The sequence below is a fragment of the Canis aureus genome, chromosome 2 (assembly GCF_053574225.1).
Source record: "Canis aureus isolate CA01 chromosome 2, VMU_Caureus_v.1.0, whole genome shotgun sequence".
In the NCBI taxonomy this organism is placed as follows: domain Eukaryota; kingdom Metazoa; phylum Chordata; class Mammalia; order Carnivora; family Canidae; genus Canis; species Canis aureus.
The window spans coordinates 34,563,500-34,576,982 of record NC_135612.1 but is presented as its reverse complement, the minus strand read 5'-3'; the positions used below and the strand labels follow the sequence as shown (position 1 = coordinate 34,576,982).

Here is a 13,483-nt window from a genome sequence, read left to right as displayed (position 1 = left end):
TACACTCTCTGAAAACATTCTCCATGTTTGCAAAAACATATATTTATGAGACAAAAACTTAGAGAAATTGTTGTCAGCATACTTACACTAAGAGATATACTAAAAAGGGTCCTTCCAAGACATAGAATTTAAATGCTGAGAGACACATGGTAATGTAAAGGAATAAAAGGCTACATGAGTGGTAAATATGCAAGTAAAACTGAATTAATATTGAATGTATAAAATATACTAATACAATAATAACAATTTATAAGAGTTTAAAATGTATATAGCATTTCAATTAATGGTAACAACAATTGTCTCAATACTGGAAAATAATTCATGTTAGACACTAATAAAAACATCTATTATAATTTCTATGGTAATCAATAAATGAATAATGTAGCTGAAATCCTATTAGATCATTAACATAAAAAATTAAGATACTTAAAAGTAAATTTCACAACACAGCAAAGGAAACCATCAATAAAATGGCAAGGCAACCTACTAAATGGGAGAATTATTTGTAAGTGATATACCCAATAAGGACTTAATTTCCAAAATACATAAAACAGTTATACAATTCAACACTAAAAAAAAATCCAATTAAAAATGGACCTGCCTAGATATTTTTTCCAAGAAAGACATACAAATGTCAAAAAAATATGAAAAGATGCTTAATATTACTTAATCATCAGAGACATGCAAATCATAATCATCACAATATCACCTCACACCTGTCACAATGACTAGAATCAAAAAAACAAGAAATAACATTACCGATGAGGCTGTGGAGAAAAGAAAACCTTCCTGCACTGTTGGTGAAAATTTAAATTGGTGAGGTCGCCATGGAAAATATCGTGAAGACTCCTCAAAAATTTAAAAATAGAATTGCCATGTGATCCAGTAATTCCACTACTAGGTATCCACATACAAAAAAAAAAAAATGAAAACACCAATTTAAAAATATATATGTACCTTTATGCTTATCTCACTATTATTTACAATAACTTAATTATAGAAGCTACCCAAGTGTCCATCCATAAATGAATGGATAAAAATGTGATATAAATAATAGAATATTAGTTATCCATAAACAAGAATGTAGTCTTGCCATTTGCAACAACATGCATCGACCTAGAGGATATAATACTAAGTGAAATAAGTCAGTCAGAGAAAGACAAATACCAAATGATTTCATACATATGTGTGATTTAAGAAACAAAGAAAAGAAGAGAAAAACAAAACAAAACAAAACCCTCTTAAATATAGAGAACAAACTGGTGGTTGCCAGAGGGGAGGTGGGTGAAGGAGATGATGAAAAGTATCCTTATCATGATGAGTACTGAGTAGTGTATAGAATTGTTGAAACTTATATTGTACACCTGAAATAAATATAACATTATATATTAATTATATTTCAATAAAAATTAAGAAAGATAAATCTAACAAAATACACACAAGATTTGAAGAGGAAAACCACAAAACTACAACACTTGTAAAAGGAATAAAGGAAGATCTATACAATATGGAGAGATATTCCATGTGCATAAATAGGAAAACTTAATATTATCTCAATTCTTTCCAACTTGCTCTATAGATTCAATGCAATCACAATCAAAATACCAGAATATTATTTGTATCCGTTGAAAAATGGATTCTAAACTTTATATAGAAAGGCAGAAGACCCAGAATAGCCAACACGCTATCGAAGGAGAAGAAAATCAAAGGACTGGCACTACTCAAATTCAAGACTTACTAGAAAGATACAGTAACCAAGACTGTGGTATTGATGAAAGAATGGAAAAACAGGTCTATGGAACACAATAGAGAGTGTAGGAATAGATCCACATGAATATAGCTAACTGATCTTGGACAAAAGAGCAAAGGCAATTCAGTAATGGAAGAATAAACTTTTCAACAAATAATGCCAAAACAACTGGGCATTCACATGCAAACCTAACTAACAAGCAAAGATATTACACCTTTCAGTAAAATTAACCCAAAATGGATCCTAGGGTTAAATGTAAAATGCAAAACTATAAGGGTGCTTGAGTGGTTCAGTCAGTTAAGTGTCTGCCTTCAGCTTAGGTCATCATCTTGGGGTCCTGAGATGGAGCCCTGTGTCTGGCTCTCTGCTCAGCGGGGAGTCTGCTTCTCCTCTCCCTCTGTGTGCTGTCTCTCTCAATTAAGCGAATAAAATCTTTTTAAAAAAATGCAAGACTATAAAACTCTTAGATAATAACATAGGAGGAAATTTAGGTGACCTTGTGTTTAGTGTTGAAATTTTAGATACAACACAAAAAGCATAATCCATGGGAGAAAAAAATTGGACTTGATTAAAATAAATAACTTCTGCCCAGCATAAAACATTGCTAAGGAAATGAAAAGATAAGTCACAGACTGGTAAAAACATATCTGATAAAGTACTGGTATCTAATTTTACAAAGAACTCTTAGAATTTAATAACAATCCAATTAAAACATGAGTAAAAATATGAACAAGACATCTAACCAAAGAAGATATGCAGATGTCTAATAAGCATATGGGAAGATGCTCAACATTGTATGTCATCAAGGATTTGATGATGATTAAAACAAAAATGAAGCACACACACATATATATAATATAATATATAATATATATAATATATATAATCCAAATAACACAAACAACATCAAATGCTAGCAAGAATTCAACAGGAATTCTCATTCTCATTTGTTGCTAGTTGGAATGCAAAATGGTACAGGCACTTTGGAAGAGTCATCCAACAACCACATTTCTTGGTATTTACCCAAGTGAATTAAAAACTTAATGACACAGAGAAACCTGTTCATGAATGTTTATAGTAGCTTTACCCATAATTGCCAAGGTTCCTTAAATAGTTAAATATATAAACTGTAGGGGCGCCTGGGTGGCTCAGTAGGTTAAGCATCTGCATTTGACTCAAATCATGATCCTGGGGTCCTGGGATGGAGCCTGAAGGTAGGATTCCCACTCAGTGGGGGAGTCTGCTTCTCCCTCTGCACCTACCCCTACTTGTGATCTCTTTCCCGCCTTAAATTAATTAATTGATTGATTGATTGATTAATTAAATATTTTAAAAATAAGTAAATAAATTGTGATTTATCAATATAATGGAAGATTATTCAGTTATAAAGCCACAAAAATACATGGAATTACTTAAATGCATATTTTTAAGTGAAAGAAGCCAATCTACAAAGACTACATAGTGTATGATTCCAACTATATGACATTCTGGAAAAGGTAAAATAATGGAGACAGCAAAAAGATCAGTAGCTCCCAAAGATTCAGGGGAAAAGAGTGAGGGATCAATAGGTGGAAATGGGATTTTTAAGATAGTCAAATACCTTTGTATGATACTGTAATGATGGATACATGTCATTATGTATTTGTTAAAACCTATAAATTCACAAGAGTGAACTATAATGTAAACTATGGACTTTGGTTAATAAAAATTGATCAACATTGTGGATCTACATGTCCTGGTTCCCAAAGAAGAGACACTTCTACAAATGAATGTAGTAATAGCTTTATTAAATATAAAGCCATGTTTGTTGTGCACTTTTGTATCCTTTTGCCGGTAAATCATCTGGCTAACAATGTAGTTGCCATATTGATGGGGGAATTGATCCATATGATTATGAAGAGAAATAGTACAGGTAAGAATATGTTTGATTCATAGATAATCCATTGGAGCATTTCTTTCTTTCTTTTTTATTGATGTATAATTGGCATATAACATTCTATTAGTTTCAGGTGTACAACAAAATTCAGTATCTGTATACATTGCAAAATAATTTCCACAATGCCTAGTTAACATTTGTTACCATATATAGTTACAAATTTTTTCTTGTTATGAGTAGTTTCGGGATTTACTTTCAACGATTTTCAGATATACAATACAGTATTACTAACTATATTGTGCATTACATTCTTAGGACTTACGTATTTTATAACTGGAAGTTTGCACTTTTCTCTACCTTTACTCATCTTGTCAAGCCCTCCCAAAGCCCTTACCTCTGGCAACTACCAATCTGTTCTCTATATAAGCTCATTCTCTTTCTTTCTTTCTTTCTTTTTCTTTCTTTCTTTCTTTCTTCCTTTCTTTCTTTCTTTCTTTCTTTCTTTCTTTCTTTCTTTCTTTCTTTCTTTCTTCTTTCTTTCTTTCTTTCTTTCTTTTTCTTTCTTTCTTTCTTTCTTCCTTTCTTTCTTTCTTTCTTTCTTTCTTTCTTTCTTTCTTTCTCTCTCATATGACTGAAATCATATGGTATTAGTCTCTCTGTCTGACTTATTTCCTTTACCATAATGCCTTCAAGGTCCATAGATGTTGCTGCAAACGGCAAGATATTTTTTTCATGGTTGGAAAATATTCAATTGTATCTATACATACCACTTTTATTTATCTGTCAGTGGACACTTAGGTTATTTTGCAATCTTAGTTATTGCAAGTAATGCGGCAATGAACATGAAGTGCAGATATATTTTCAAATTAGTATTTTTAGTTTCTGAAGGTAAATATCCAGAAGTAGAACTGCTGGAAGGGGAGGAGGGCGGGGGGTGGGGGTGAATGGGTGACAGGCACTCAGGGGGGCACTTAACGGGATGAGCACTGGGTGTTATTCTGTATGTTGACAAATTGAACACCAATAAAAAATAAATTTATTATAAAAAAAAAGAACTGCTGGATCATGTGATGGCTCTACTTTTAATTTTTTAAGGAACCTCCATACTACTTCTCATAGTGACTAAACCAATTTACACTCCCACCAGCAGTGCACAAGAATTCCCTTTTCTTCACAACCTTGTCAACACTTGCTATATCTTGTCTTTTGATAATAGCCATTCTGTATGTGAGGCGACATCTCACTGTAGTTTTGATTTGCATTTTCCTGATGATTAGTGATGTTGAGCACCTTTTCATGAATCTAACTTGTGTGTCTCCTTTGGAAAGATGTCTGTTCAGATCATCTGCCCAGTTTTTAAATTGGATTAGTTGGGTTTTGTTTTGTTTTGTTTGCTATTGAGTTCTGTGACATTTTTATATATTTTTGATATTATCTCCTTATCAGATTTCTTGTTTGGAAATATATTCTCCCATTCCATAGGTTTCCTTTTCATTTTGTTGCTGATTTCCTTTGCAGGCAATTTTAGTTTTTTATGGTTCCACTTGTTTATTTCTGCATTTGTAGTTAGATCCAAGCTGCCTATGTTTTCTTCTAGGAGTTTTATGGTTTCAGGCTTTACATTATGGTCTTTAACCAATTTGAGTTAATTTTTGTTTATGATATAAGATAGTGATCCAGTTCCATTCTTTTGTATGTGTTCATCCAGTTTTGTCAATACCATTTATTGAAGAGATTTCCCCATTGTATTCATGACTCATTTGTCATAAATTAATTGACTACATGTGTGGGTTTATTTCTGTGCTCTCTATGCTGTTTCTTTTTTAAAAAGATTTTTAAAAATGTATTTATTAGAGAGAGGTAATGGGCAGAGAAGAGGTGTAGAGAAAAAAGCAGACTCGCTTTTCAGTGGGAAGCCTGATGTGGGACTCAATCCCAGGACCTAGGATCATGATCTGAGCCAAAGGCTGATGCTTAACCAACTGAGTCACCCAGGTGCCCTCTATTCTGTTTCTATGTGGTTTATGCCAATACCATACTGTTTTGATTAATGCAGCTTTAAATGTAATTTGAAATCAGGAAGAGTGATGAATCTATCTTTGTTCATTTTTTTAAAAAGATGTATTTATTTATTTGATCAAGAAAGAGAGAGAGAGAGAGCATGTGGCAGGCAGGGGCAGAGGGAGAAGGAGAGGGAGAGTTTTAAGAAGCCTATACACTCAGTGTGGAGCCCAATCTCACAACTCTGAGGGCACAACCTGAGCTGAAACCAAGAATTGGGTGTTAACTGATGGGCCACCCAGGTGCCCCTGTTCATCTTTTTAAAGATTGCTTTAGCTATTTGAGGTCTTTTGTGGTTTCATATAAATTTTAGGATTCTTCCCTATGAAAAATGCCATTGGAGTTTTGGTAGGGATTGCATTGAATCTGTACCCAAGTTTGCTTTGAGTAGTATGGATATTTTAATAATATTTCTTCCAAATCGTGAGCACATACTACCTTTCCATTTTTTGATCTTCAATGTCTTTTATTAATGTCTTATAGCTTTTAGTGTACAGATCTTTCATTTAGTTAAATTTATTCCTATTTTTTTTTACTCTTTTTGATGATATTGTAAACAGGATTGTTTTCTTAATTTCTCTTTTGGATAGTTTATTAATATATAAGAATTCAATAGTTTCTTCGTTTTTTAAGATTTTATTTAATTTATCCATGAGAGGCGCAGAGAGAGAGAGAGAGAGAGAGGCAGAGACACAGGCAGAGGGAGAAGCAGGCTTCATGCAGGGATCCCCCCATGGGACTTGATCCTGGGTCCCCAGGATCATGCCCCAGGCTGAAGGTGGTGCTAAACCACTGGGCCACCGGGGCTGCCCAATAGTTTCTTCTTATTGAGTTTGTGCCTAGTGACTTCATTAATTTTCCTTGTTCTAATGTTTTTTTCATGGAGTCTTAAGAGTTGTCTGCATACAATATCATGTCATCTAAAAATAGTGACAATTTTACTCTTTACTTTTCAGTTTGGATGCCTTTCTTTTCTTGCCTAATTCTTCCAGCTAGGATTTGCAGAACTATGTTGAATAAAAGTGGTGAGAGTGAGCATCCTTGTACTGTTCCCAATCTTAAAGGAAAAGCTTCAGCTTTTTAATTTGGAACATTTCTTGATACTTATGTATGCCAAGTCTCAACTGTCAACTTCGCCTTGGGGAGTGGGCATTAAAAAATGCCTGAAAAGGTCATGAAAAGCAGAGGTTCAGTGATAATGGTTGTGGTCATACCACAAGGCAAGCTAGCTGACCCTAGACAAGGTGGTAGCTGAGAATACCTACAATGGTAGGGCAAGGTACAGAGGCAATGCATACCTATCATTGGCCTCTGGAAGTACTGTACTACTGTAAGCTGTGATTTTTGCCAGAAACCTTTTCTGGTAAATTTCCCATGAAATTGTGACCAATTAGAATCCTTAAAAAACATGAAATAAACTTAATGTGAAAATAAAATAGATCTTCATAATGCAGAATATGCTGTTTGCAGCATATGCTGTTGGTTTGCTGCATATGCTGTTGGTGCTAGACTTTGTTTGTTAGTTCCCAGATGCAGTGGTGGCTACTAATCACTCAAATCTGCACCTTTTTTTTCACAACATTGCCCAGGTGCTGCCTCACCTGGAGATGGCTGGGAAATAATGCTCTGCCCCCAGAGACAGTGCTTTATTAAAGTGTTTTGATGCAGGTGTATAACCACTGGGCTTCTAGGTGGACAGACTTCATTCTATAATTGATGTTAGAGAGTGCCTAGAGATCAGGTAAAGGCTAAGTATCTCAAAAACATGCTTTTTGTATTTTATCTACCTTTTATATCATACTTTTTAATCACTCTTACAAATTTCTCCTGATAGTATTTCTCTGTAAATCATCGGAAAAAGAATCCTCATCTTGGAAAGAATCTCGATTCTAGGGAATCCAACCTAAGGCAGACGGGGATAGAGTTCATGACATTACCATGGTAACCATTACCTTTGGGGAAGAGGAGAAGGGAGTGGCTGGCAAGGATAGGAGTGAGCTGCTGAGGGGACTTGATGTGCTATTTCCCAATCTCATTGGTGATTACATAGCTGTGAGTACTAGTGCTCTATACTTTAAATTTTTGCAAAATTCTGTACAAACTTGTACATAAATTTAAAAGGTTTTAAATGTCTATACTTTTCTCCCATGTAATAATGTTTTTAAGAATTTATCCTAAGGAAGTATTTGAATAAGTAAATGAAATTATATGTACACAATAAATAATAAACTAAAATGATGTTTTCTGATAAATTATTACTTCTACCAAAAATATTGGATAATGACTGTAGTTCATATTACAGTACTTAGAATCTGGATATATAGAAGGAAGGAAGGAAGATAAAAAGGAAAGAATTATTAGCACTTTACATAGAAAAGCTTTAAACATTAACAAATAGTGGGCCCAGTGGAGGATGAACTTAACCTGGAATGCTGATTGAATTTGGAGGTGGAGTGGTTGGAATTTAGAGAAATTTCAATTGTCAAATTATATTGTAGCTGGATTTTTAAAGATAAACAAGAATTCATCAGATGATTTCGTTTTTGTTAAATACATACTTTCAAAAGATTTGCTGCAAAATTTTGTTGTTGGAGCCCATTTCTATCCAAGTGAATATCAACTGCTTTTATACACACAAAATCCTTAGGGATTTTTTTCCCCAGGCAGTGTGGAGCAGTCTAAAAGCATACTGATGAAAGTAAGTAATATATTGTACTTTCCTAATGCTTCTGAATAGCTGTGTGATCTTAGGTGAGCCTAACCTTTCTGGACTACCCTTCCAGATATGTAAAATGGTAATGTTTCAAGTTTCTTCCAATGCTAAAACATTCTATTTTAACCTTGGATGCACTTACTCCTAGAGTCAGATGCCCTATTAGAACTCAATTTTAATTTTAGATTTTTAATTTAAAACTTTAAATAAAATTACATGAAAATTACATAAGGCAACTTAAGGTGATACATTATATTTATTATTATTATTAAGTTTCTATGTATGCTTTATAATAATTTGGTGGATGTTTCAGCAAAATATAGAGCAAGATATAGAGCAAAATAGGTCATGAGCTCACATTATAATGACTAAGAATACTTGTATCACTAGTGAAAAGCAGAAGAAAACCTTAATAAATAAATGAAGATATGGACTCACCTGGTTTCATAAATGGCATAAAGTCTTTTGTGTTCTTTGACTGCATTCCTGAAAAAAAAAAGTAAAAGAAGGATAAGATATAAGCTTTAAATTTATTGCTAAGGTCTGAAATGTCTTCAATAAGTATGTTGCTAAATTGTGTCTATTTGGTGAAATTAAATAAATAATACTTAAAGCAATGTGTACACATTTTAAAAAATAATAAACATCACATTAGTTAGGCTTAGGTTTGGGTTTTTGCTCTAATAGTAGATGGAATGGTTATAGGACCACTGTTTATATTTTAGTGAAGAAAAATAAATTTCAAATAGAAATATGTAGAGTGATAAAATTAAAAGAAAATAATATAATAGAAAGACTTGAGAGGAACCATTTTAAATGAGATGACAAGAAAATTTTTGAGTAAGTGAATTTTTAATTGAAATCTGAATCATGAAAGAGTCAGGAAAACAGAAGCAAGGTGAAGTTCAAAGTTCTAAGGTAAGGATGAGCCATATATATTTGAAAACAGTTATCTTCATCATCATCATTATCATCATCATCATCGAATAGCAATAATAAAAATAATAGTTAAATATTGATTATAATGTACAAGTCACTGTATCTCACATGCTGAAAGAGTAATTTCAAATAAAATAATTGAAATAAACTAATGGAGATAAAATCCGTAATTCAAGGCATTAAAACCATAATTGACAGTAAAAACTGTCAGTGATGTGGAAAAATGAAATCTGAGGCCTTGTCTGCAGCCTTTCTCCAACACCTATCACTGGCCTGGTTAGCTGCTACCTCAGCAAAACATGAGCTCACAGAAAAAATATACTCCAAAATATGTTCAAATGATTGCTCAGAACAAACCTTTCAGCATATAGTGTCAAAACAACTGGACATTCATATGTAAAATTAGACTTTGACTTAAATTTCATTCTTTATACAAACGAGATCTCAAAATTAGCCATATATCTGAATTACCATATAAAATTTTTCATTTCAGATATTTTTTAGAAAAAAAGGAAAAAAATTCTTTATGACTTGAAGTTAGGAAGACTTTATAGACATGGCACCAAAAGCACAATCCATGATAAAATAACAAACTGTGTTTAATAAAAATTTAAAACATTAGTTAGTTTAAGAAATGAAATGTTTAAGGAAATGAAATGACAAGTTACATGTTGGCAGAAAATATTTATAAATCACATATATAATGAAGGACTTCTTTCTAGGACATATAAAGAACTCTCAAATGCCAGTAGTAAGAAATCAAACAACTCCATTAGAAAACTGAGTGAAAGATATGAACAGATGCTTTAGCAAATAAGATGTACAGATAGCACCTGAAAAGATGTGCAACAAAAATAGACATTAGAAAATACAAATTAAAATTATACTGTGATGCCACTACACAACAGAAGCTCTAGAATTAGAAAAAAAAAAAAAAAAAAAAAACAACTAGTGAGGATGAAGGGGAACCAGAACCATAATACATGGTGGTTATGCACAATACTACAGCAAAAGATTTGGGCACTTTCTTATGAAGTTAAAGATATATTTACTATACAATCAGAAACTGCACTTTTCGACTATATACACTACAGAGATAAAAGTATATTTTCACACAAAACCCATTGATAGTAGCTCTTTTTCAATCGAAAATCAACTAAATCTAGTAACAACCTATTTTGTTCAATAGCTAAATGAGTAAGCAAACTGGGCTACATTCATTTGATGGAATACCACTCAGCAAAAAAAAAAATGAGCTAGTGATAAACAAAACCACCTGGATGGATCTGAAAGGCATTATGCTAAATAAAAGATGCAAGGGTAAAAAAATTATGCAACACATGACTTCATTTATATGACATTTTCAAAAAGAGAGAACTATAATAAACCGGTGGTTCATCACCCATCAAATCGGTAGTTTGCAGGAATTAGGGATAGAAGATAACACAGAGGAATCTGGGTAGTATATTAGTCTGCTTGGGATGCCATAACAAAATCACAGACAAGGTAGCATAAATGACATAAATTTGTTTTCTCATTGTTCTTGGGGATAGAAATCAGAAGATCAACATCCAGCAAGGTCAGTTTCATTCTGGCTTGCAGGCAGCCACCTTCTCACTAGGTCTTCAGTATGCCCTTTTTCATGGTGTTTATTATAAGGACACTAAGCCTATCAAACTACAGGTTAACCTTTCTGAATAAGTTTTACTTAATTGCTTCCTTAGGGGACCCATCTTCAAATACAGCCACACTGGGAAATGGGACTGCCATATGTGATTTTTGGGGTGACACATTTAATCCATAACATTCCACCCTTGGCATCTCCAAATTCCTGTCATCTCACATGCAAAATACATTAATTCCATCCTATAGTCCCCAAAGTCTCACCTCAATGCAGCATCAACTCTAAAATCCAAAGTCCCGTCTGAATCAGATATAAGTGAGGCTTGAGATATAATTTATCCTGAGGCAAAGTTTGTCTCCAGCTTGTGAACCTGTGAAACCTGACAAATTATGTGCTTCCAGGATATAATGGTGAAATAGGCTTAGGATAGATGTCATCATTTGAAAAAGAAGAAAACAGAAGGAAGGAAGGGGTAATAAGCCCCAAGCAAATCCAAGAGCTAGTAAGTCAAATTCCCCAGGTATTTATGTTAGGTAATAAGAATATGGCTCTCTGGGATAGTCTTGATCTTTTGACTCTGCCAGGACCCTATTCCCATGGCATTATTTGAAAGCTCTGCCTCTACACTTCTCTGTGGTAGCTGACTGCCCCAGTGAATTTAAGGACAGCATTCTACCTCTGAAACTGAGAAGGAATCAGCTTGCCCCTGGGCCTGTGGTGGGATTGGCAGCCCTGATGATCTGTGAATTATTAAATCATTCTGCCCCGCCCCCAACTTTAAAAAAAGATTTTATTTATTTATTTATTTATTTATTTATTTATTTATTTGAGAACCAACTAGGAAAAGGGGGAGAAGCAGGCTCCCTGTGAGCAGGAAGCTTGAGGCAGTGTTCTATCCCATGACCTGAGCCGAAAGCAGATGCTTAACAGACTGAGACACTCAGGTGCCTCTATTCTGCCCTTTTCTTGAAGGGTAATACATGTTTGCAGCCTTTTTCTCTATTTACCCTTTTCTCTATTTCCCTCAGTGTTAGCTTGCAGGGTCTCTGAGGTCTAATCCCATCTCTATCTCTTTCTCTGCTCTCATAATTCCTGAGACTTCTGCTGAGAGAGCTTATTAGATCTATGATTCACCTCCATAATAATCTTCTTACCAACTGGTTGGTCAGCCGCAGCCTTAGTGGTCTTTTAAAGACATGCTTTCTCATTTTTTTTCTTTTGCAATATGTATAGGCTAAGAATTTCATAAATTTTCAAGTTCTAATTCCTTTTTGCTTAACAATTCCTCTTTTAATTAATTTATCTTCTCTTACATTTTACTATGAGCAGTCAATAGAAACTCAGGGTGCACCTGAAAAGTTTTCCTTAGAAATCTCATCAGCTACATATCCAATTTTGTTACCGGCGAGTTCTACCTTCCACAAAACACTAGATCACAATTCAGCCAATTTCCTTGCCTCTTTATTACAAGGATTTCCTTTTTTCCAATAATTTTTTCCTCATTCGTATCTGAAACCTCACCATAATGATCTTAAGTCCTCATACTTCCACCAACAATCTGTTTATTTATGGATTCTCTAAGAAGATGGAGACTCTCTCCAGCTCTCCTCTTTTCTTCATCAGATCTCATCAGAATCATCTTTTTTTTAGATTGATTTATTTATTTTAAAAAGAGAGAGAGAGAGTGGACAAGTGGGTGGGGGGTGCAAGAGAGAGAGAGAATAGGGAAGCATACCCCAGCTGAATGGGAAGCCCAATGCTGGGTTCAATCTGGGGACCCTGAGATCATGATCTGAGCCAAAAGTTGAATGCTCAACCAACTGAGCCACCCAAGTGCCCCTCACCAGAATTATCTTCAACATCCATATTCCTATCATCAGTCCCCTCACAACAATCCAGGCTTTTTCTAGCATGGAACTCTAAAGTCCCTCAGCTTCTACTTATTACCTAATCCCAAAGCTACTTCTACATTTTTAGTCATTTGTTATAGCAGTACCTACTTTCCTATACCAAGATCTACATTAGTCTGCTACAGCTGCCATAACAAAATATCATAGACTGGTTGGCTTACTTTATCACAGTTTTGAATACTACAACTTAATAGGGTCTGGCAGGGTTGGTTTCTAGTGAAAGTTCTCGGTTTGCTGACAGCCACTTTTTGCTTGTGTCCTCACATGGTCTTTCCTTGGTGCATATACACAAGGAGATGTTTCTTTCTTTTATTTTTAAGATTTTATTTATTTACTCATGAGAGACACACACAGAGAGAGAGAGAGAGAGTCTGAGACACAGGCAGAGGGAGAAGCAGGCTCCACGCAGGAAGCCCGATATGGGACTCGATCCCGGGTCCCCAGGATCACGCCCTGGACTGAAGTCTGCTAAACCGCAGAGCCACCCGGGCTGCCCAGGGAGATGTTTCTTATAAGGATAATAATTCTATCAAATCAGAGTCCCACCCCTCTGACCTCATTTAACCTAAATTACTTCTTTAGAGGCTCCATCTTTAAATATAATCACAGG

At 34.4% G+C, this 13,483-nt stretch overlaps 1 long non-coding RNA gene across 1 annotated transcript in view; it reads right to left on the bottom strand.

The window, feature by feature from the left end:
• LOC144290451 (uncharacterized) overlaps positions 1-13,483 on the bottom strand; it is a 58,005-nt gene that overhangs the window by 41,906 nt on the left and 2,616 nt on the right. Inside the window, exon 2 of the long non-coding RNA XR_013358093.1 lies at positions 8,839-8,886. This is a non-coding gene — a long non-coding RNA (uncharacterized LOC144290451). The remainder of the gene's footprint in view (positions 1-8,838; positions 8,887-13,483) is intronic.